The 25,745-nt window shown below is 41.0% G+C and overlaps 1 long non-coding RNA gene and 1 pseudogene across 1 annotated transcript in view; both read right to left on the minus strand.

Annotated features, from left to right (window-relative positions):
- The window catches only part of LOC135969329 (uncharacterized), a 70,759-nt gene that overhangs the window by 22,352 nt on the left and 22,662 nt on the right, over positions 1 to 25,745 (minus strand). The window lies entirely within an intron of this gene.
- On the minus strand, positions 4,947 to 5,822 carry LOC102144176 (calponin-2 pseudogene; annotated as a pseudogene).

Consider the following 25,745-nt stretch of genomic DNA (forward strand, 5'->3'; position numbering starts at 1 on the left):
CACTTGTGTCAGAGGCGTGTGAATCAGAGCAATTCTATCTTAAATAGAAGCTGGGTAAAATGAGGCTGAAACCTACTAGGCTGCATTCACAGATGGTTAAGCCATTCTAAGTCACAGGATGAGATAGGTGGTCAGCACAAAATACAGATCATAAAGACCTTGCTGATAAAACAGGTTGCAGTAAAGGAGCCAGCCAAAACCCACCAAAACCAAAATGGTGACAACAGTGACCTCTAGTCGTCCTCACTGCTACAGTCCCACCAGCGTCATGATAGTTTACAAATACAGGGCAACATCAGGAAGTTACCCTATACGGTATGAAAATGGGAGGTATGAATAATCTACCCCTTGTTTAGCATATCATCAAGAAATAACCATAAAAATGGGCAACCAGCAGCCCTCAGGGCTGCTCTGTCTATGGAATAGCCATTCTTTTATTTCTTTACTTTCTTAATAAACTTGCTTTCGCTTTGCACTACGGACTCCCTAAATTCTTGTGCAAGACCCAAGAACACTCTCTTGGGGTCTGGATCAGGACCCCTTTTCTGTAACACTTGGACCAGCCAAAACACCATTTAGTTTTGTTTCCTACCACTGACCCAGTTTCTTCCTCAAAGATGACCACTGCCATGACTCCTAACATCACAAATAAGTTTTGTCTATTTTTGAACTTAAATATAACTGGAACTAAGCAGTATAACTTTTTAAACTAAACTTTTTATTTTGAGATAATTGTAGATTCACGTGCAGCTGTAAGAAATAATACAGAAAGCTTCCTTGTACCCTTTACTCAATTTTTCTCAATAGAAACATCTTGCGGAACTATGGTATATATCACAACCAGGACATTGACATTGAAAAGGTAAAGATACAGAACAGCTGCATCACCACAATAATTCCTATTGTTGCCTTCCACTTCTTATGCCACCCCCCACCCCATCCTGAACCCCTGACAATCACCATTTCTATAGCTTTGCCATTTCACGAATGTTATACAAATGGAATCATACAACATGAAAAATTTTGTAATTGGCATTGTTTTCACTCAGAATTTTTTGGAGATTCACCAAGTTTGTTGCATCCATCAATAATTCCTTCTTTTTTATTGCTAAGTAATATTCCATGGTATGCATGTTCCACAGTTTAACTATCTACCTATTAAACTACATTGGATCATTTGTAGTCTTTGGCTCTTATGAAAAAAGCTTCTATGCATACATGTATCATTGGTAACTTCATGTGTCAGCAGTGATTTCCACATTTCAAGAGTAGAACACATCTCTCTTGGCATGGGTTTTCATGGATGGTTCAAAAAATAAGCATATTGAATAACAATAAGTCTGGCCAGGCACGGTGGCTCACACCTATAATCCCAGCACTTTGGGAGGTCGAGGCTGATGGATCACTTGAGGTCAGGAGTTCAAGACCAGCCTGGCCAAGACAGTCAAACCCCCTCCCTACTAAAAATACAAAAAATTAGCTGGGCGTGGTGGCACATACCTACAATCCCAGTTTCTCAGGAGGCTGAGGCTGGGGAATAGCTTGAACCCAAGAGGTTCAGTGAGTTGCAGTGAGCCAAGATCGCACCCCTGCACTCCAGCCTGGGCGACAGGGCAAGACTCTGTTTCAAATAATAATAATAATAATAATAAGAAGAAGAAGAAGAAGAAGAAGTAGTTTGTGTATTTAAGAACATCCCCCAATCTCCCGTACCTTGCCTAAAGCCCCAAAACCTAACTTGCAGACTCTTTTTCCTTTTGTTGAATCCATGTAGGAATTCAAACATAGATGCCCCCTGGGATTATTCCCTCTAAGCCCTATCTGGCTCTCAGCTTCTGCCCAAGGCCTGGGCCACTGATCTCTCCTTTTCCTTTCCACACAGCACCAGTCTACCCCATGAAGGAAGTACTTGAGCTGACGCTCCTCTTGAGGTTTAGTTGCAAGCCTAGCCCCAATGGTGGCCTTCAGTTTTATTCCCTGTGAACCCACAAAATTCCAAATCCTCTCCTCACTCCCTTAACCCACAGAGGGAAGTCCTGGCTTTGGTCTTTGGACCTGGCCCTCTCCAGCCTCCAGCTCTTGGGAGGACCACTCCTTGGCTAGTTTATCCTTTTCCCTGAGCCTTGAGCCCTGATACTATATCAAGCCTAGGGCCTGAGTATTGGTCTCCATGGCTAAGTCTTCTGGATGCCTCCCACTTGCTCTTATGCCTTGGCTCTCCCCAAGACACTGGGAATGTTTTTGAAGATATTGATGGCGGCAGGAGAGAAAAGAGATAAATAAGGCAAGCAAATAAGGAGGCAATGAGTGCACAAGGGCCCTTAAAGGCCATCCATTTGAACTCCTCACTGGACAAATGAGGCAACTGAGGCCAAATGTGGGATCCAGCTTTTACGCAATTTTTTATTGTGCTCTTTTCAATCTTGAGAACTTTTCCACAGTATTAAATATTCATCATAAACATAGCTTTTAATGGCTACAAAGTATTTCATTCTATCACTGTACCATAATTTCTATCATCATTCCCACAATATTGGTTTGCTTTTCATTATCATAAACAATGTTAAAATTGACACGATCAATAAATATAAATGTATGACAATGTCTGATTATTTTTCTAGATTAGAGTCCAATGTGTGGAATTACTGTGTCAGTGAATATGAATGTTTTTATGGCTAATGATACATACTGCCAATTTACTTTCTGGAAAGTTTGCACAAACTTATATTCCTATTGACATAGCATGAGAGTGTTTATCTCAACATGTTTTTGTCAACACGTAAATTTTTTAAAATATTGGCTACTGATAATCATGAAAAATGGTAACACTTATTTTTATTTGCATTTTTGATTACAAATAGTGTTGAGCATTGTTATATGTTTATGAGCCATTTAAATATATTTTTCTATAAATTGTCTCTTATGTTCTTTGACCATATTGAAACTGAAATTCCAGTGTTTTGCAGTCAAGAAGGATGAACTTGAAGATTAAGCATGATAAGGTCAAAGGGCACAATTAACATAGAGCCATGACCTGGGAGGCAAAAGTACCAAGATCCAGTTTCAGATCAGCTACTTACTCACTGGGTTATTTAGGTAAAACCATTCTATGCCTTGGTCCTCAGTTTCCCAAATGAGCAAGTTGAGCTATATGAACTCTCAGTTAATGTAAGAGAAGGTCTTGAAAAGTTTACCTTTACTGAAATGAAAATGGTAGTATTTCCCACCAGGTGGCTATAAGAACTATTGCTTTTAACACATCTTGCTCTTTCCAGAGAAAAATGCTAAAGAAGTACAGATCACCCTGCTTTTGCTAGAGAAGATACTTCTCTAAGTTAGGGGTGACGCTGCTTCCCTACCTGCCAACTGGTGGCATTTCTTCCCTGAGGGGTTCGAAGAGTGGGTTGATGACTTCTATCAAGGTGGAAGAGGAACATTAAAGAGGTAAATTGAGTGTATCTTGACACCCCTCTATAAGATACCTGCACCTAGTATCAAGAGAGAACCATTTACAAATGTATTCAAAGGAAATCAAGGCTATTTGTTTCCAAATATCTTTCAGGAATGGGCTTTCTATAAGGCTCTCAGTTTGAAAATGAAGCAGAGACAGTATAATGTGAGGTTGCCTTGAAGTGCCTTCCTTTCTTTCTATCTGGCAACTATCTCTTTCTTTTTCTTTTAGAGATAGTGTTGTTCTGTCACCCAGGCTGGAGTGCAATGGCATAATCACAGCTCACATCAGCTTTGAATTCCTGGACTCAAATGATCCTCCTGTCACAGCCTCCTGAGTAGCTGAGACAACAGGCATGTACTACCCTGCCTGGCTATTATTTTTATTTATTTTTTGTTGATATGTGGTCTCACTATGTTGCCCAGGCTGATCTCTAACTCTGGAGCTCAAGCAATCCTTCCACCTCAGCCTTCCAAAGTGTTGGCATTACAGGCATGAGCCACCATGCCTAGCCTCCTCTACTTGGCAACTATTTCATCGCTGCATGCATAGGTTTCCATTATAATCCCTCTTGTTAAAAATACTAATCTTCAGAGACAAAAAAGGCAAGAAGCAAGGATAGTAGAATAGAAGGAGTAGCCACTGTTTTATTTTTGTCTTCCTGACAGCAGAAGTCTTTATTGTATTTGGTCCATAGTCAGTGTTTCACATTATTTCATGGTGTAGGTTCCCCAAGTGAAGGTCCCTGTGCAGTACTTGGAGGAGCATGTGGTAGGGGAAGATGAGCAGTACAGCTGGTCAGGCTTGGAAGGGGAAAAGGAGAGCTGGGGGCTCCTTAAAACCTATCGAGGGCCACAGTAAGGGATTGAGCATGGGGAGGGGGCTTAGCCCCAACAACTCAGAACTCCATTGTATTGTATGGGCTTCAGTTTCCCTACCAGGCCCCTGGACAGGGTCACGATTGTTGGTTGGAAATCCAGTCACTCACGAGCCTAAAATATTTTAGGACTATGGCCTGGCCCTCTCACAGAGGACCCATTTCTCCCCCATTTCCTGGAAAAAAAAATTTCTTTCATGAAACTTCCTGAAACTTCTGTGGGTACAGAAACCCACAAATTGATCAGCTAACAAAAGGGAAGGGGAGAGGAAACCAGAAACATTTTAGGGCCTGTTTCCCTCCCTACCCAGGTGTCTTCTCCCCCACACAGCTTGGCCCACAGCCTGGATGTCCCTGCCAGGGACTGCGACCCCACAAGCATCTGGATATGGTCTTGACCCCTTTCCCCACCCTGGTGGCTTAGTCCTATAAAGGAGCCAAGGCAGGAGGGAAAAACACTTGCTGCCTAATCCCATGCAGCTGCCCACAGACCCTCAGTTAGCAGCACTGAACAGGTTAAAAAAACACATGAAAACACAGAAAATCCTAAAAACCCAGATAGAGCAATGATGTGGGGAGATAGTGTGGTTGGGAGCCTTAGTAGCTCACCTCCTTCTGCTAGGTGGGGGATACTTGGGGGCCTCCCTTGGGCCTGGGAAGTAGCCACTGGGCCTCACAGGTGTACTTGGGATCATATATCTGTTGACCCAGGCCAAAGACCTGGCTGCTCTGGTTGGCACCCTGTGTGTAGCCCATCTGCAGGGACATGGAGTTGTCTCAATTATCGGTTCCCAGCTTGTTGTCATAGATGTGCCTCCAGGTCCCAGAAGCTGTCATGCCCACCTGGCTGGCATACTTGTTTGTACCCATCTGGAGACTAATGGTCAGTTGATCCATGGGGGGCAGATATGGTTCTTGGGGTCAAAGAGATGCCCCTTCATGCTGTAAGCTGTCATGCTGGACTGGCTGGCACATTTATTTGTGCCTGTTTGGAGCCCAGTGATGTACTGGTCAGCCTTCATGGTGGTATCGTACAAGTTCTGCTCCTGCTTCTCTGAGTGTTTGATGCTAATGTCCACACCATTCTGTAGCCCCTTTGTCTTGGTCTTCCCCACCAGGCCTAGAAGAGACACCTGCACATGTGTCATGTTCACACTCTCAAATAGGTCATTGGCCTTAAACAGGTCCACAGGGTTCATGCCATAGCTAACTATGGTCTTGAGGAAGTTGGAGAGGTTTTCCAGCTGGTGCCAGTTCTGCATAGAGTGGTTGATTTTGGAGACTGAGCCTGTTGGAGCTTGTTCATGAGTGTGCATGAAATAATCCCGTCCTTCAGATCCTTCTGGAAGTTAGGGCCAATAGAGAAGCCCATGAGTCCCTCGATCCAGCTGGGGAGCTCAGCCTCCTTCTGAGGGATGTATTTCGACAGAAGCTCATTCTTGACCTTGGCCAAGAGCTATACAAGGGACCCTTGTTGAATTGTGTGGAGCTCATGGCTGGCAGGAGTGACTGGCAGGATGGGATGGGACAGCCAGGTAGGTGTGGGGCTGGGATGCTCTGGGCTCTGCCACTGTTTAATTTGTACCATTCTCTTAGCTGAAGCCTTGTTTGGGTTACAAAACATTAATGGTCTCACACTCAAAATCAAAACTGCAGAATGTGCCCGAACATATTTTCTTAGAGTAGGCCAGATTTTTGTTCAATTGGTCAAGCTCTTGTGGTAGAAGGAGCCCCATATTGTAGCAATACCCACCGTGAAACATTAGCAGAGATACTGACAAAACACAGTTTCAAGGAAGAGTGTTAACATGTGCTATAATTTGGCTATTTGACCCTCCAAGTCTCATGTTGAAATTTGATCCCCTATGATGGAGGTGGAGCCTAATGGGAGGTGTTTGTGTCATGGAAGGTGGATCCCCTATCAGTGTCTTAGTACTGTCCTCCAGGTATTGAGTGAGTTCTTACTCTACTAGTTCCAGCAAGAACTGGATGTTAAAAAGAGCCTGGCACTTCCTCCTTTTTCTTTTTCTTTTTCTTTTCTTTTCTTTTTTTTTTTTTTTTTTGAGACAGAGTCTTGCTCTGTCACCCAGGCTAGAGTGCAGTGGCATGATCTTGGCTGACTGCAACCTCTGCCTCCCAGGTTCAAGCCATTCTCCTGCCTCAGCCTCCCAAGTAGGTGGGATTATAGGCACCCACCACCATGCCTGGCTAATTTTTGTATTTTGTAGATATGGGATTTCACCATGTTGGACAGGCTGGTCTCGAACACTTGAACTCAAATGGTTCACCTGCCTCAGCCTCCCAAAGTGCTAGGATTACAGGCATGAGCCACCATGCCCTTTTTCTCTTCTTGCTTCCTCTCTCACCATGTGGTCTGCACACACTGGCTCCCTTTCTCCTCCCATCATGAGTGGAAGAATTCTGAGGCCCTCACCAGACACAGATGTTGGCACCATGCTTCTTGTACAGCCTGCAGAACTGTGAGCCAAATAAACCTCTTTTCTTTATAAATTACTCAGCCCAGGGTATTCCTTTATAGCAAGACAAATGGACAAGGACAACATGCTACTCCTTTTGAGGGAGGCCATGAAGCATAAGCAATGTTTTTTTCTGTCTTCTTGGAATAGAACTAGATGTCAATTCATGTCCAATTTCTTCTTGGATATACATTTTTGTATCTCTGATGATTTATGGTATTTTAATGCCTGTTTAATGAGCATCTAGAATGCAAACAGTCATGAATTTGATTAAAAAGACACAGTACCTGCCTTCTAGAAGCTTATAGTTCAGATCTTTACTGGATCCTTAACACCCTGGCCTGAACTACTCCTCCCAAGTGGGGTGAGGTGCCTTTTTCTGGACTTACCTAGCTCCTGGACATGTATATGCTACATTATTGTCATTGTCATGTTATATATCTCTACACTGAACTTTTTTTTTTTGAGACGGGGTCTTGCTCTGTTGCCCAGGCTGGAGTGCAGTGGCATGATCTTGACTCACTGCAACCTCTGCCTCCCGGGTTCAAGTGATTCTCCTGCATCAGCCTCCTGAGTAGCATGCCACCATGCCCGACTAATTTTTGTATTTTTAGTAGAGACGAGGTTTCACCATGTTAGCCAGGCTGGTCTCAAAACTCCTGACCTCAAATGATTTGCCCACCTTGGCCTCCCAAAATGCTGGAATTACAGGCATGAGCCACTGCACCCAGCCTCTACACTGAACGTTCCAAAGGCAGAAATTGTACCTTGTTTACTCTCAGATACTTGGCAACTATTTTAGAGGCTACCATGGAGACTAGCCATGAATGAATGATCGAGTGCTCTTGTGAAGAAAGCAGGACAGACATTTTTATTCTCATTTTGCAGATGGGGAAACTGGGTTCCAGAGAGAGATTGACTTGTTCAAGGTCATAGAGAAAATTAGTAGCAGAATCAAAATTTGAACCAAGAACTTGACTCCTACCCAAGCTTCTTCCAGTAAGAATTGAAGTTTTAGAGGGGGAAAAACATAAACAACCCAAGAGAATGTTAGTTGTGTACATGGCATGGGAAAAAGTGGTAACTTTCCCAATCTCAGTGGTTACAATGGAAAACTTCAGGGAAATTTTCAAGCGTCTTTGCACTGTATACTGGGACATTTTTTCATCATCAGATACCTACACTGTCATAATTTATTTCGCTCATGACTTATTTTCCCCTAACTTCCTGCCATCTCTGCTTTCCCTTCAGTTCATCCAAGAAATATTAGAGTTTTTCAAAGGGACTCACTTGGAAATGTGCGGGAAACAGAAGAATGAAGAAAAAAAGACAAGAAATCATAATGCAAAATGCCAAGAACCTGCACAGCCCAGAAGCCCTATGCTTAGAAGACTGGTATCGAGCCCTAAGACTTTGTACTTAGAATTTACATTGTACTTACATTACTATGGCTATGTAAATGTTACTCACAGCTATGCCACATAATATATAATTATTACCTTTCCTTTCTTATAGCACCTTGGGTTTTTCCTGGAAGTAATAGCCATCATGATTTCATTTGGTTCATTTCATGTCTACCTATCTGATATGATTTGACTCTGTGTCCCCACCCAAATCTCATGTTAAATTGTAATTCCCCATGTTGTCAGCTTCCATGCGGTGTTGGGCCTGTGGGTGCACAGAAGGCAAGAACTGAGGGTTGGGAGCCTCTATCTACATTTCAGAGGATGTATGGAAACACTTGGATGTCTAAGCAGAAGTCTCCTGCAGAGGCAGAGCCCTCATGGAGAACCTCTACTAGAGCAGTGTGGAGGGGAAAATGTGGGATTGGAGCCTCCACACCGAATCCCCACTGGGCCACTGCTTAGGGGAACTGTGAGAACAGAGCCACTGTCCTTCAAACCCCAGAACTGTAGATCCACTGACAGCTTGCACCATGCACATGGAAAAGCCTTAGGCACTGAACACCAGCTTGTGAGAGCAGCCATGGGAGCTGAGCTCTGCAGAGCCGCAATGGTGGAGCTGCCCAAGGCCTTGGGAGCCCATTCTTTGCATCAGAGTGGCCTGGATGTGAGAAATGGAGTCAAAACAGATTATTTTGGAGTTTTAAGATTTAATGACTGCCTTTCTGGGGTTTCGACTTGCATGGGACCTGTATTCCCTTTGTTTTGACCAATTTCTCCCTTTGGAAATAGGAGCATTTACCCAATGCTTGTACCCCCATTGCATCTTGAAAGTAACTAACTTGTTTTTTATTTTACAGGCTCATAGACAGAAGGGACTTGCCTTGTCTCAAGAGAGACTTTGGACTTGGACTTTTGGGTTAACGGTGGAATGAGTTAAGACTTTGGGGCACTGTTGGGAATGCATGATTGTGTTTTGAAATGTGAGAAGGACAAGAGATTTGGGAGAGACCAGGGGAAGAATGATAGGGTTTGGCTCTGTGTCTCCACCCAAATCTCAATTTGAACTGTAATTCCCAATGTTAGGGGAGGAACTTTGTGGGAGGTGATTGGATCATGGGGATGGATTTGCCTTTTGCTGGTCTTGTGATAGTGAGCGAGTTCTCACAAGATCTCATTTTTTAAAAATGTGTAGCACTTTCCCCTTCACTTTCTCTCTCCTGCTCCAATGATGGTAAGACATGCTTACTTCCCCTCCACCTTCCACCATGACTGTAAGTTTCCTGAGGCCTCCTAGCCATGCTTCCTGTACAGCCTGCAGAACTGTGGGTCACTTAAACTTCTTTTCTTCGTAAATTACCCAGACTCAGGTAATTTTTTATAGCAGCGTGAGAACTGACCAATATACTTCACTAATTATTCCCCCCAATTTCTTCCAGAACTGTAAATTTATGTTGTGTATTGACATGTATTTCTTTGAGTTTTATTATCTGTATTGGCATAGTTCTTTTTTAGCTTTATCCTATTGGAGTTTTCCATAGGTTCTTGAATCTGTAGGTTTATGTCTTCTGCCACTTTTGAGTTTTCACCCACTATTTCTTTGGGTATGCTTTTAGCCCCACTCTTTCTCTTCTGAAATTCTTGTGATACAAATATCGGGTCTTTAGTTGTTGTCCCTAAGGCTCTGTTAATTTTTTTTTCAGCCTATTTTCTCTCTGCTGTTTAGACTGAGGAAATTCGATTGATCTGTCCCCAAGTTCACTGATTCTATATTCTGTTATGTCCACTCTTCTATTAAGCCTATCCAGCAAGGTTTTTATCTGTTATTTTATTTTTAATTTCTATAGTTTTCCTTTGGTCATTTTGTATAACTTCTACTTCTTTGCTGAGCTTTTCTACTTTTTCATTTGTTTCATGAGAATCTGTAATTACTTATTGGACTATTTTTCTGATGTTGCTTATTGTGTTAGTATGCCCTTGTCAGTTCTGCTGGATCACCTGGTGTTTTTGGTAGAGGAAAGGATTCTCTGGCCTGAAGTGACAGAGACCATTTCCTGAGCTGGATCACTTGTTGTGGCAGGGACACCCTTGGCTTTTGCTCTGGGACTCCTAGAGTCTCTAGGGAGAGGGTGAGTCTCATGCACAATGGTGAAGAAGAACATTTCTCTTGGCTGCAAGTTGTCAAAGGAGCTTCAGATTAATCCCATCTGGTGATGCTGCTAACCTCCCCAGTGTTGTTGATTGAGCTCCCATTTAATCCTAGGGAGGAATAGGCTGCCTTCTGTTGTTAGATTAGGGGTTGGGAAACACATGTCTAGATGCCTTTTTCATTATATATTATGTCATTATCCTTATATTGACATATTACTATATTACATTAATTATATTAATATAATCTTCCCTTAATTACATTAGATTTTGTATATTAATGCAGTCACTTCAGCCTGTGGGTAACTCTATCATCCCTTTCTTCCAGGGACAAAAACCTGAATGAGAGGTCCTGTACTTAGGGAGGTGAATGAACTGAAATTGATCACATAGTGTCTCCTCCAAGAAGCTGGGGCTTGTTATAACTGTTCATGAAAAATAATTCCATGAGTGTTTACACTTAAGGTAAGCTCTATTTCTTCAGAAGGCCTCAGGAGAAGAAAGGAAAGTAGGATGTTAAGAGATAGCAGTAAAATAAGATAAGAAAATTATCTGGTGGATGAGGGCACATTTTGAGAAGAGCTTTTCACATAAGATGTGCATGACTCTGGTTAAGCCAAGCTCCTTCCTGTATGCATTCATCAGTTTGAGGTTGTGATTTTCTGCATGCAAACACCCAGCACAACTTGGAGCATGTATAAATCTGCCTCATCCCCCTAACACTGTTAAAGCTCAAGTCTGAGTATTATACTTGTTGAGCTAAGCAGAGTTGAAACAAGAATAGGATACCCAGAAGAGCAAGTCTATTCAAGGAAGTCCCTCCCCTCCCCTTCCCTCCCATCCCCTTCCCATTCTTTTTTCTTTCTTTTCCTTTCTCTTTTCTTTTCTTTCTTTTTTTCACTCATTCGTTCTTTCTCTCTTTCTCTCTTCTTTCTTTCACAGGGTCTTGCTCTATCACCCAGGCTGGAGTGCACTGGCATGTTCATGGCTCACTGCAGCCTTGACCTCCTGAGTTCAAGGGATCCTCCCACCTCAGTCTCCCAAGTAGCTCGCACTACAGGCACGCACTACCATGCCCAACTAATTTACTTTTTGTGGAGATGGGGTATTGCTATGTTGTCAAGGCTGGTCTTGAACTCCTTGGCTCAAGCAATCCTCCTGCCTCAGCCTCCCAAAGTACTGGGATTATAGGTGTGAGCCATCACGTACAGCCCTTCACTGAAGTCTTCATAGTCTGAAGGCAGTGGTTTGAGACTGGAGATCAGAAAACTGAGGAGAGTTACATGGACACTAGAAAAGGTACATGGAATAAAGAAGTTTCTTGGTAGTAAGTCAAGAAGTTAATGGTTTTCAAAATGCTTAGAACATTTGTAGGTGGGAAATGGATGATTGACATCTCCACAGACACTTACATATGGCCATGATATATCAGCATAAATTTTTACCGTGAATAGATTGTAGGTAAGACATGCAACAACTAGATAAAGCTCAAAGGTGGAAGAAAACAGGATGTACCACTGAATGGGTTGGCAGTGGAGAAAGGCTTTCGAAGACACACCCTATCCTTGCCATGTGACTCACCAGAACTGACACGAGAAGATGAGGAGGGTGCCAGGTCAGTTTGGTAAAGTTTTTAGGGGTGCTAAAGAAATGCCCCTTTTTTTCAACCAGCCTGGCCTCTTTATAAGACTCCCCACTCTTCCCCTTGTCCCCTCCTCTTCCCTATACTTGGCCCCTCCTCCTACTCTCCACTACCCTATGACAATGTCCTGATGGGATTTTGTGATGTCTAAGCCCCTCCCAACAGGCCTACCATTGGCTGGGTAGTGGCTTGCTGGCCAATGAAAGCTTAGGGGTGTGGCTCATCATTGTCCTGGAAGGGTTATATATAGTGAGGCCAGGTGCCCTGGAGAAGACAGTTGAGAGAGGCTGATGTGGTGAAGATGGCCAGCAAAGCACAAGCCTCCAACCCAGTTGTTGAGGGACAACCACCCACAACACGAAAGAGGTGAGGAAGAGGAAGGCCCCCTCTCAACCAAGGTTCAGAAGCCCTCTGAAGGTGAGTGGTGCACCCAAGCTCCTCCTTGTCTTCCCCTTGACTCTTCCCTGTCTTCCCCTTTACTCCTCCCTCCCAAGACACCTTACCCTGTCCTCGCCTGGCACAACCCCCACCTCAGCCTGCACCCTTCTCATGAAGCCCCTGTTCCCACTCCTCCCCCATCCTCTTCCGCCAAACCAGTGCCCTTCTGTGAGCTCCCTGTTGTCCTTCCAGATTCCAAGACAACCCGGAAGGGAAAAGAGACTCTTTGAGGGAGTTCCAGGAAAAAAGCCACTCCCAAAAGACCGCCGCTTCAAGAAAACCTAAGGAAGGGAGAGGGCCAACACTATCCAGCCACTCTGACCAGCTGAACAAGGAACTCAATCAAAAGGAGCCACAGCAGGACCAAGAAAGCGAGGAGACTTCCACCATCTCCAGCATCTCCCTGGACAGCCAGTAATTTCAGGGCAAGTTCAGAGGCCTAGATCTATCTGAGAGGTCTCCAGAGGTCTAACCCCAGAGAAATAGCCAAAAGGGTCTATGGTACATTTTACACACCACAGGGCACCCCCCATAGTGATGAAAATAAAATGAACCTGTTGTAAAATGATTTGAGTGCCCGCATGTTCTAGGATGGTGGGGAGGGAAGGAGGGAAGAGGTGGTGTGTGAGAAGGGAGGGAGGTGTGTTTTGCGGGATTGGGGTCAGATTGACAGGTCCACAGTTAATCAGACAAGCAGGATAAGGACTGTGTCAGGACCGAGCACTGGAGACAAATTTCCACTTAAGAGGCTGGCTCTGCTTCTTGTGAGGTTTCTTTCACAAGGCCAAAGGTCAGCTCAGCACTCCTGGGCTACATGCTTTAACCCTGAGGGACTGGGACCAGGCTTGCAACTTTGTTCTCTGGCCCGTTGAGGTTAAGCACCCGCTGTGATGGAGAGGCCAGAGTGTTTGTGTTGTGTCCATGGCAACAACACTGTGATGGGGGCTGCTGGCAAAAGTGCTCCAGTAGGGCAGCAGAGGCCCCCGTGTGTGAGCACATGCAGAGTGGCAGGGGACCCCATGTACGTGTGTAGGCGGGACAGTGTGGGAGGCTGCAGGTGAGTGCATGGTGGTGAGGCAAGGCTGCAGGTGCAAGGTGGTAGGGGTCCATCTGCAAAAGTTCTCTGACAGTTGGGCAGGGTCTGCCAGCAAAAGAGCTATGGCAGTGGCTGCTGGGAAGCTGAGGCTGCGCTGCAAACGGGTGTGGCCAGGCAGGGACCTTGGTAGATGTCAGCAGACAGGGGGGCACTCAGATCATACTGGCCCCATCCCACGGCTAAGACAGCCTTGCTCTGTCCAGGTCCAGCAGCTAACAAAGGCTAGAGCCAACTAGAGGAGTATGGAGAATCTTGAGAAGTGGGCATCCATGGCCATGTTCCACTGCAGCCGTTCCTGCACCAAACCCTCCGGGCTCCATGCAGGCTGGAGTTGTGTCTCTGCCAATTATCCAGGAAGTTCTCCCTGCCAGTTCAGATGACCATGGTGGTTGTGGGGTCTCCCACAGCTAGAGTATCAGGGGTTTGTGGCAAAAGTGGGCTACTCCATGCCCATTTCACTCACCCCTTCCCTAAGAGCTGCTCAGGGACAGGAACTAAATACCGCTTCTTGGCGACCCTGTGCAGGGTTCCCAGCTTCCTTCTCTTTCAGCTGGGGGTCTGCCTCTTCCCTCTGTTCACTCTCAGTGCCTTCTTTCTGAAGATCTGTTTGGAGTGTGCTGGTCTACTTGATGATGTCTGGTCTCTCTCAGTGAGAGAAACTCTTCCTGGCTGTATCTATTGGCCATCATGGCTCTCCCCATCTCCCTTCATATTTTGAATGTCCAAGATATTATTCTTCATTTCTAAATGCTGCTTTTTATGCCTTCCTTGTCCTAATTTATACATGAATATTATCTTGTGTCTTTGATGACATTATTTGTAGATTTCTTTGAAGTTTTATTTTGTTCCCTGCTGTGTCTCTATTTCATTCAATTTTCCTTTTTCTGTTGGTTACTATGTTTGCTTTTGGTCTTGTTTTTCATGTAAGCAACTTTCCTTAAATATCTCATAATTCTTGGCCCACTGTCCAAGAAATTGCAGTGGAATTGGTGGATCATATAGTTACTCTATTTGTAGTATTCTGAGAAGCCTCCAAACTGTTCTCCATAGTGATTGTACTAACTTACATTCCCACCAACAGTGTATGAGGGTGTTCTTTTCTCTACATCTGCACCAGCATTTGTTGTTGCCTGTCTTCTGGATAAGCCATTTTAGCTGGGGTGAGAAGATATCTCATTATAGTTCTGATTTGCATTTCTCTGATGATCAATGACGTTGAACACCTTTTCATGTGCCTGTTTGCCATTTGTGTGTCTTCTTTTGAGAAATGTTTATTAAAATATTTTGCCCATTTTTTGTTGGATTATGAGATTATTTTCCTATAGAGTTGTTTGAGCTCCTTATCTATTCTGTTTATTAATCCCTCATCCTCAGAGGGGTAGTTTGCAAATATTTTCTCCCATTCTGCAGATTGTATCTTCACTTTGTTGATTGTTTCCCTTGCTGTGTAAAATCCTTTTAACTCAATGTGATCTCATCTGTCCATTTTTGCTTTGGTTGCCTGTGCTTGTGAGGTATTACTAGACATTTAACTTTCAAACTTTTGTTCTTACATTTCTGTTCCAGACCCGTAGTTCTATAAAATCTTTGGTTAATAGTAATAAAAATATCTGGCTTCCTGTATAAAGTGATTATAATGGATTGGCTTGACCAAAGTTTAAAATATCCCATCATAGGGATTTCTAATGTTTAAAAAAACCCTGCAAGGCAGTATAGTGCAATGAGAAGAGTACTAGGTTGTGAGTCAGTAGACACGTAGCTTAGTTTTAGCCAAAAATCCCTGTGTCACCTGGGGCATGTCCCACGCCCTCCTTGCTTCTGAAGTCCCTTCTGTAAAAGGAGTTGAAAGTAGATGCTTACCAAGATACCTCAGTGCTCAGAGACATTCAGAATTCTATTAATAGAAACACTTTTATATGTGTTAGGTTACTGGCTATTTGGTATTCGATAGTCTGGGACTAAAATGTAAAACCAAAGGTACACTGTAAGTAAATCTGGCCCATTTTAAAGTTAAGTTATATTTAAAACTTGGTCAGACAATAACTTAAACTGAAGAATTTAGTGGTTGTGAAAAGTAATTTTTAAAGTAGAAAAGTGCCACGTTTTACTATCCTCTGGCACAATCAGAAAAATGATACCTAGAAGTGGAAATTGATTTGTTTAAAATTGAGATAAATACAAAATTGCCAGAGCCATAGAGAGACCCAGCATCCAAATAATAAATCCAGTACTTCAGAATATACCAATTAGACTGTATTCGGAGCTCTGCACTCTCTAGTTATAGAATAAAATAATCTCCACATTCACCTGTGGATATATCAATACATGTGTTAAAATTGATGTGGCTATGTAATTTAAAAGTCTGAAGTCTTTTTGGTCTCTAATCTTATTTTCGTGCTCATTTACAGACACTCTCAAAGTCAGATTTTAATTCTGTTCTGTTTCTTCTATTTCAACTATTTTACTAGCTGCAAAGAAGCTTCTTCAGAGGAAGGATAATGTAATTCTTACATATTGCTAAAATGAAGAATTCAACATTACTTTAGAACTTCTGTGTATGATTGATTCTGAGGAAAATATTAGGAGTCAAGTGAAGGTGATATTTTTCAAGAGAGTGATTATGACAAATTTAATATAGTATTAAAATATCAGAGAAAAGGGAACATTCTGTCTTTTTTAAGGAGTAGATCCTAAATTCATTTCACAACAAAGAAATGCGTGACTTGATCAGAAATGTTAATATAAAAAGTTGTAGAATTTACTAAATGATGTTTGTTTTCTCCAGTCTTCATAGTCAGACTCTAAATTATCTATATGGATAACTTCTGTAATCAATCAACTTATTCAGCAAAAATAATTTTTAAAGGGTTTGTGTTGGACTATTTTATCTTCAGATTCTATAAATATCATAGTGCCTAACACAGGTATGGTCAACTAGGTGGTTACTTTGAATCCAGATAAAAGGAGAGTTCAATCCTTAAAATGTAAAAATAAACTGTAAGATGGGCATAGTAATATCACTGTTATTTCTGGGTGAGTCAGTATCATTTTCTTACTATATCATGCTCATCATATGTAAAAGTGTATCTCCTATATCTAATCTGAGGTCTCCCAGACTGTATTTCTGGTTTATTAGCAGGCATGAGACAACAGTGTTTTTTGTCCATAATAATGTCTGAATGATTCCACATGAAAATATAACCCAATATGGTGTTTTTACGTGAAGTAGGATTTTAGAAATCTGACCTAATGTCTTATTTTACAGATTTGGAAATTTGAAGTCCAAAGAAATTTAGAGACCAGAGTGAGTTTCCATAGTAATTAGTAACTAATCTGTACTCCTCCCTCCCAAGCTAGGATCTGTTCTACTACATGTCAAAAATAAGAACTTTTCAGATAAAATTACAAATATCTCTAAGTTTTTCTTAACAATTTCTTTTCAATTCTACTCTCTTTTCTATCAGAAACTATGCTGGACTGCATCTTTTCCACAAAAACTTTGTAGATAGTTAGCTCATAGAGGCTTGTACCATGAAGTAAATCCAGTGCCTAATGGAAATGATTGGCTATAGAAGGCACTTAGTTGTGTTTTATTGTTGTTGTTTTGTTTTGTTTTTTGAGACAGGGTCTCGCTCTGTTGCCAGGGTGGAGTGCAGTGGTGTGATCTCAGCTCACTGCAACCTCCGCCTCCCAGGTTCAAGTGATTCTCCTGCCTCAGCCTCCTGAGTAGCTGGGACTACAGGCTTGTGCCACCATGCCCAGCTAATTTTTGTATTTTTAGTAGAGACGAGGTTTCACCATGTTGGCCAGTATGATCTCAATCTCTTGACCTCGTGATCCGCCCACCTCGGCATCCCAAAGTGCTGGGATTACAGGTGTGAGCCACCACGCCCGGACAATTTTCTTTTTTAATATAGCAAACATATTGTTTTTTAATATAGCAAACAAACAGGTAATTGTCATTATTTTCAAATAATGCATGACAGCTGGGAGAAATCACCTGCTTTTTAATTTGAAAAGTAATTTTTTTAGTCATTTTCAGTTAACAATTTGGCAATGTGTATTAAGGAACATAAGATTTTTCCTGACTTAATAATTCCATTTTTTGACTCTAAGGAAATAGTATTATGCATACCATTTCTTTGACACTATTCTAAAGCAATAGTTTTATGCACAAAGATGGTTAAAACATCATCCTTAATTATAAAAAGAACATAGGGAGCGAATATGCAAGATTTACCTACTTCCATCCACATGGCTGGACAAACAGCACCTACTGCCTATGATTCAGCAATAATTTGATGTATTTAGGGCCTTTTGAGCATTCATTTCCATTCTCATCTCCTGTGGAACAACTCAAAAAGGACCCTTGCCCCTTTGTTCATTTCAAAATAGATTGATCTGCATTTGAGAGAAGATGCAGAAACAACTTAAAAGTACAATAGTAGAGCTATTTTAACATAAATTATTGAATCTCCACATAACTTGTTATTATGCAGCCATTAAAATCAGGTTGTATAATTTTATTTAATAACACGAAGAACTTTATTATAATGGTAACTTCTAAAATCAGAAGATAAAATTGTATGTACGATATGGTCTCAATCATGTAAAACAAATATAAATAAAAGGGAACATGCCAAGATAGTATTGATGATTACCTCTGCTTAATGAGATTTTTTTGGAAACTTGTTTTTCAAATTTTTTATTTTTCTACAATAAGTATGTATTGCTTTTATAATCATAAAAAGAGACAAGATGATGTATGTTCAATTGTTCCAAAATGATTAGAATAAAGTACTTGAAAAATAATAGTGAAAAAGACTTTGTTTTCTTTCTCATGCATTATTTATAAGGAAAATAATTCCTATCAGTCTCTGTTTTCAAAAAGCACAATGTGTACTCTTCACACAGTTGCCAATACAATGCTGGCGTAATATTGGTAAAAAGCACAAATGATAACTCCAGAGACCTCTCTGTTGATTAACTGATCCTTCGAAATTGCTAAGTTCTAATGAAAGGGTCACTTACTCTCCAACAAAAACAACATTTTGTCTATGTCCTCTAATTTCACACAATGAGAGTGTAATTTAAATATACATGGTTTTGACATTTTCAATCTAGTTTGAAGAAGTACTATGTAAATATTTTGAATATTCAATTTAAATTTCAACATAATGGAGTAGCACCTATTTAACAACCGTACTGTTCCACATAGGGACAAAGACAACTTTCACAAGTTTTAATTGGTAGGTACCATTTTGTACAGAAAGGTTACCTTCATTTGAATAGTCTTTGTATTTATGTGGTACTGGCTGCCTTAATAACTCACGAATCAGCAGATGGATCATCTGTTCCCATTTGATAGATACTTCTCCCAGATGCAGATTAAGATTAATCTATTTTGAAATGAACAAAGGGGCAAGGGTGCTTTTTGAGTTGTTCCACAGGAAATGAGAATGGAAATGAACGCTCAAAAGGCTCTTTATACATCATGTTGCTGCTGAATCTTAGGCAGTAGGTGCTGTCTGTCCAACCATGTGGATGGAGGTAGGTAATTCAACCTTGCATATTTTCTCCCTAAATTCTTTTTGTGATTAAGGAGATGCATTTCCAAAATGGCAGATTGACAGTGTCTGGGTAGCAATAACTGGCAGAGAAATAGTACACACATCCTACTTCCTGCACCTCATTCTACCTCATTCTTATAGAAGGCACCAACTAATCATCAGGCTTGATCTAGCCCTGTTCTGGCCCTTCCATTCTATAAGTTGTCATTTTAGCATCTCTTTGCCCTCAGCTGCCCAGTCTTTATCTTCATGCATCATCTCCTCCCTCTATGTTCTATTCCAACCTTGTAACTGCTCATATAATATCTTTCTTTCTCATTTCCCAGGATGAGACCCTTCCAGGTCTCTGATTTGCTTCTGCTTTCATTCCTTGGAAACTGGTATTGATTTACCTATGACCCTGACCTCTAGCCCCTTCCCCCTCACCCGACACAGGGCTCTTGTGTAGAGGCTCCCTACAGAGCTTTAGACAGAGCTGGCTTCAAACATCTGCTGAAATTAGCCCTTCACATTTTACCATTGACCAGAGCTAAGATTAGTTCAAATAAACAAATAATTAGAGTTAAAAGAGATATGTGGATGTTCAACAACAAACCAACATGCAACGTTATCCAGAGGGGCCGTCTAAATTAAAGCTTATTTTACCACACCAGTAGGGAAGTATATAATTTGAAAACATTCAGAGGGAATCATTTTCTGCTCTTGTGCCCGACGCTAAACATTATCCAGTCCCCCAGTCCAATGTTGCAATATTAACCCATTTTCAAGTATTAGGTGTGAATAAATACTGCTTTCAGGTAAGTGAAGGACACAAAACTCCATTTCCTGTAAGGCAAAGCTGATTGCACTCCTTTCAATGTAAAGTCAGGAGGTTTTAGGAAATCGGGCTCGAACATTTTGTTAAGTCTTGCACATTTTTGTTAAGGCGCTGTTTTTAGGGTCCTATTGCTTGCATGCACAGGACAGCTTATAGCTTTTGAGATGCATGTTAAAATCGGATATTCTCTCTCTGGTAGATCATTAAGTGATTTATTACTGGAGGGGTTCAGAAATACTGAAACAGCATCACCGAGAGTTTCCACCCCTCACAATATAGATGTGGGGCTTGAGGAGTAAGCAAATTACTCAGCAGACAGTGAATATTAGCAAGTTCATTAACTATTTTCTCCTAGCCCCAAAAGCCAAGAAGCTAATCCCTTGTTTGCCAGGCAGGGTGGGCCTTACTCTCTGGTTCTTAGTGATTGAGATAACTAAAATTTGTTTGTATTTTCCAGCCAGAAGTCATTCCACTTAATGCTTTCAATATGGAAACACTCTGGTTAAGGCACTGAGCAAAATTTAAAATAATTGTTGAGTCTTCAAAATTAAAGTATAAACAAAAAAGCAATTTTAAGAATTTTTAAATCCTTCTTCCTGGTTCTGAAGGCTTTCCCTGAGGCTGACATTAGGCAGGGCTTGGTCATTTTCCTTCAGGGAAGAACCACTAAGTCAAGCTCCCCAGGAGATTTTTTGTTTGTTTTGGCTTGAACAGCCATGAGTTTCCTCCACAGTCAAACATTACAGATTCTTAATTTTAAAATTATAAAGTAATGATAAATCAGGCTAAGAAAGGCTGAAGTTTCACATTTGGGAGCTAGCAAGGTGACCTTTGCTAAGTAATGTATGTGAATAAGTTGAAGGAGGTAAGGTAGACAAGAAACAGGTGAACCATGGAGACCTGGTTCTCAGGTAAATTTACCTCATCCATTTCAGGTGAGTAGTATCCTGTTTGCATATCATTCACATCTCTTCCTTGGCACAGACTTCTGGTAAGTGTTTTCCCATCTTCATATGTGTTGGTAAATGAAATAATGAAAGTATTTCATTGGAATGGAAATAACGAAAATGCCTGTCTTTTGAAATATTCTTTAAACTTAACTTCTGAATGTTTCAGAATAACTCTTAGCCTCTTCTAGGATTTCTGAGACTTGACTACATTTTTGAACAACTGATTACAGGTTTTCCAGAATTTTAGGGAGTTAATATGTACATCAATTGCCTAGAGTATATTTGCAGATAATACTGCAGCATTGTCAAGCAATCAATCCACATTTACTGATATTCTCACAGCATGCCCAACAGTAGGATAGCATTGAAAAATAACAGGCCTTATCCCCATTTCTTGCAAAATGAAATTACAATCTGGCTGGAGAAGTCAGTCTTAGAGAAGGTTTATAACCATGAATAGCTAATTCAATACAAAAAAAGATATACAACACAGGATTGATATTAAAGGTAACCAGAGAAGGGCAAAAATCAGGGGTAGGCAAAATGAGTCAGGGTTTAATTAAAGAGGTGAAGCCTGAGTGGGATTTAAATGAAGCTGAGATATAGACACAGAAAGAACACAGTTATATCAATAATCTGAAAACAATGATGCTCCCTCCTTTTTACAAAAGCTTCTTTCTATGATCGCACCACTGCATTCCAGCCTGGGAGACAGAATAAGACCCCATTTTAAAAATAAATAAATAGGCCGGGAGCAGTGGCTCATGCCTGTAATCCCAGCACTTTGGGAGGCCAAGGCGGGCAGATCACCTGAGGTCTGGAGTTTGAGATCAGTTGGCCAACATGGTGAAACCCTGTCTTTACTAAAAATACAAAAATTAGCCAGGTGTGGCGGCGGGTGACTGTAATTCCAGCTACTCGGGAGGATAAGGCAGAAGAATCACTTGAACCTGGAGGTGGAGGCTGCAGTGAGCCGAGATCGTGCCATTGCACTCCAGCCTGGGCAACAAGAGTGAAACTCTGTCTCAATAATAATAATAATAAATAAATAAATAAATAAAGCTTCTTCTGACTCGAAACTGGAAGGTAGAAAAAAAGATAGTTAAAGAATGGTGCATTTTGGCCAGGTGCAGTGGCTTGCCCCTGTAATCTCAGCACTCTCGGAGGCCGAGGCTGGCAGATCGCTTGACCCCAGGAGTTTGAGACCAGCCTGGCCACATGACAAAACCCCATCTCTACAAGAAATAAAAAAAAAATAGTAGTCCGGCATGGTGGCACATGCCTGTAATCCCAGCTACTTGGGAGGCTGAGATGGGAGGATCACCTGAGCCTAGGAGGTCAAGGCTGCAGTGAGCCATGATTATGCCATTGCATACCAGCCTGTGCAACAGAGTGAGAGCCTCTCTCAACAACAACAACAAATACAACAACAACAACAACAAATACAACAACAAACAGAAAAGAAGAAAAAAACAATGGTGCATTTAATTTGATTAATGTGTAAACACCAACTTCCCCAGCCCAAACCATGAATTTCTTTTATCATATAGCTCTGAAATGTTGCTGCTGAAATATTTCTGATGAAATGTTGCTAATAAAATATAGTTTTGTGTATAGTAGATATTCAAAGTGTTTTTATAGAATTAAATTGAGAAGTAAAGACATTAGCTTAATTCCTCTGGTTAAGAATAATTTAGTGGAGGCCATGTGCAGTAGCTCATGCCTGTAATCCCAGCACTTTGGGAGGCTGAGGTGGGTGGATCACTTGAGGTCGGGAGTTTGAGACCAACCTGGTCAACATGGTGAAACCCTGTCTCTACTAAAAATACAAACATTAGCTAGGTGTGGTGGTGGACGCCTGTAATCCCAGCTACTCAGGAGGCTGAGGGAGAATGGCTTGAACCCAGGAGGTTGAGGTTGCAATGAGCTGAGATCACACCACTGCACTCCAGCCTGGAAGACAGAGTGAGACTCCATCTCAAAAAAAAAAAAAAAAAAAAAAAAAGAATAATTTAGTGGAGAAGGGACTCAACTTCACAAATATTCAGTAAATAATGCAAGAGCACAAATTTATTGATAGTGATATAGTTGTTTTTCAGTTGCTAATAGATATAGATAATGTATATATAACATTTTTAAAAAATTAGACTTTTATTTAACAGATAAACTGTGCCCCAAATATATGACTTGTATAAAATATAGTAGAATTTAAAAGGATCATCTGCATGCTGTCTTAAAAATCACATATTAACAAATATATTTGGTTAAACTTCATTCAAAATATTTGAAACTATGTAGCCGAATTAATGCTGATTAACAAGTTTATTGACCATAAGCAGCAAAATCACCATGACAAAAAACTGCCAAAAATATGTCTTTTCTCCAACCAAGGTGTTTAATAACTCTTGTTCCTCTTACATCTAAGTAGAAAATTCAGCATGAAAAAATGATATAAAGTTTTAAATTGGCTTTTAACTGCTTTCTGACAAAAACACAGACGTGATAGTGAATGAGGCAGCCTTTTAATTTTCCTCATTTGTTAAAATCTCCATAAAGTCATCTCTTTATTTTATAATATTCATTTTACTATGCTCTATTCATTCCCAGAATAATTCATATGGTGTGTAAAACTGTAACAAGTAGCTTTATGCATAGGCTCACCACCCCCACCCCGCTTTGGAGATTATGATCAGGAAGGAGGTCGCTGTGTCAAAGGTTGTGCTCACATGTGTCCGCACTGTTTTCCAAGGACTGACTGGCCTTCTAATAGAATTAGTCATTCAATGTGTAACTGTAACATAGAGAATCAAGATATTTTATTTCCCTCAATGTTGCATCCCTAGGGCTTCCAAATTCTTACTTGAGTTCCACAGTTTTCCTTAGCTCCCTTTGTTAACCTGTCTTTGTTTTGGTCCTTCCTCATTTATGCCTTCATGATATATAGAACCACTGGACAATGCATTCATTTACTTCACTTTTTTTTCTGTTGTTTGCTTTTCATAAATGTTTTCGATCTTCTCCCATTGAATTTTGTCAATATTATAGAATCTGTTAACTGCAACAATAAACACAGTCCTAAACTTCACTTCATCTGTTCTCATTAATTAGTGTTCTAATTAGATTTTACTCCACATAGTATTCCTCTCCATGTTTTACAAAATCATGTTTTAACCTTTTGCTTATATGCACTCTTCTTTCAAATTTAGAAAAAAAATTTATTAAAAAAGATGGAATCTCTTTTGAATATATAACAAATTCAGATGCTGCTAAACCTACAATTAGGTAATTGTGAGCAAAATTAGCTACCAGCTGTTCGTTCTAAAGTAACAAGTGTTTGCCTGTGTCAGTAATTATTTCTACATAAAATTTTGCACTTTTGCATTTTGACGATTAATTAAATCATGCAGTTAAATTATACGTGATAATTAGTCATGAAAGAACAAAATGCAAATAAAGAAAACTTAGAAAAAGCAGCCCTCATAAAGAGTAAGCCACATATGAAGATAAGCCTATTGAGCAACCATCTAAAATACCTTTTTACAGAACTAGTTATACAGTTAAGGTGAGAGATATACTGAGAATTGTCTGCCTTTGTGCTGCATATTCTGGCATCCCTCAAGAATCCCAAGAATCCCTGGTGATGCGACAGGTTTGGAGCTCCCTGAATGCGCAACTGTTTCTCTCTGGATGCTTTCTGCCCCTTTCTGCTTCAAAATACAACGCCTCTGGGAAGTGACTTGTCATCTCTCCCAATACCCTCTCCTCCCTGATCTGGCCATAGGTTCCAGGCACTGTTCTAGGCACTGGAGATATAACAGTGAACAAAAGAAAGCCCCTGCCCTCATGGAACTGACTTTCTATAGGGAGGAGACAGAACAAATACACAAGTAAGTACGTGCAATTTTAGGTAGTGATAAATTCTATCATGAAAAATAAAGAGAAGGGAATTGAGATTGAGAATTGAAGCTTACTGTAGTGGTTGTTGGAAAAGGCCTCTTTAAGGAGATAGTATTTTATCAGAGACTTGTAAGAAGTGAGGTAGTGAGTTATTTAAACGTCTTGCAGGGATTACCTTTCCAATGAGAAACCAAAAGGTGAAGCCACCAAAGTGAAAACATATTTGTTTCAATGACCAGAAAGGATACCAGTGTGTCTAGGGAAGAGAGGGTGAAGGGAGAGTAGGATGAGTCCAGAAAGGTATCAGGGACCAGATCATGTAAGATTTTGTAGGCTACAGTAAAGACTTATTTCGGATTTTACTCTGAGGGTACTGGGAAGCCAAGGGTGTTTTTTTGTTTTTGTTTTTGTTTTTGAGACAAGGTCTTACTCTGTTGCCCAGGCTGGTATGCAGTGGCACGATTACGGCTTACTGCAGCCTTAATCTCCCAGGCTCAGGCGATCCTCCCACCTCAGGGAGGGTGAGACTACAGGCACGTGTCACTATGCCTAGTTATTTTTTTAAAATTTAATTTTGTAGAGATGGGGTCTTACTATGTTGCCCAGACTGGTCTCAAACACCTGGGTTCAAGCAATTCTCTTGTCTCAGCCTCACAAAATGCTGGGATTACAGGCATGAGCCGCTATGCCCCGTCCAAGGGTGGGTTTGGAACTGTAAAAACAAATCACCAAATTGAGAGGTTTTTATGGGCCAGGCACTTAACCCCATCCAACTGCAAGAGAAGCTTAGTTCCAAAGTTCTGGTGACAAAGAAGGAGCATATTTAATATGCTTTGTCCTCTGTATTCGTTGTCTACCTCTCTACTGTGGCATAAACAGTTATCCCAAAACTTAATGTCTTAACACATATTTATTATCTCACAGTTTCCATGGATCAGTTGTTCTGGTGTGATTTAGATGAGTTGTCTGATTTTAGAAT

The sequence above is a fragment of the Macaca fascicularis genome, chromosome X (genome assembly GCF_037993035.2).
Source record: "Macaca fascicularis isolate 582-1 chromosome X, T2T-MFA8v1.1".
NCBI lineage: Eukaryota > Metazoa > Chordata > Mammalia > Primates > Cercopithecidae > Macaca > Macaca fascicularis.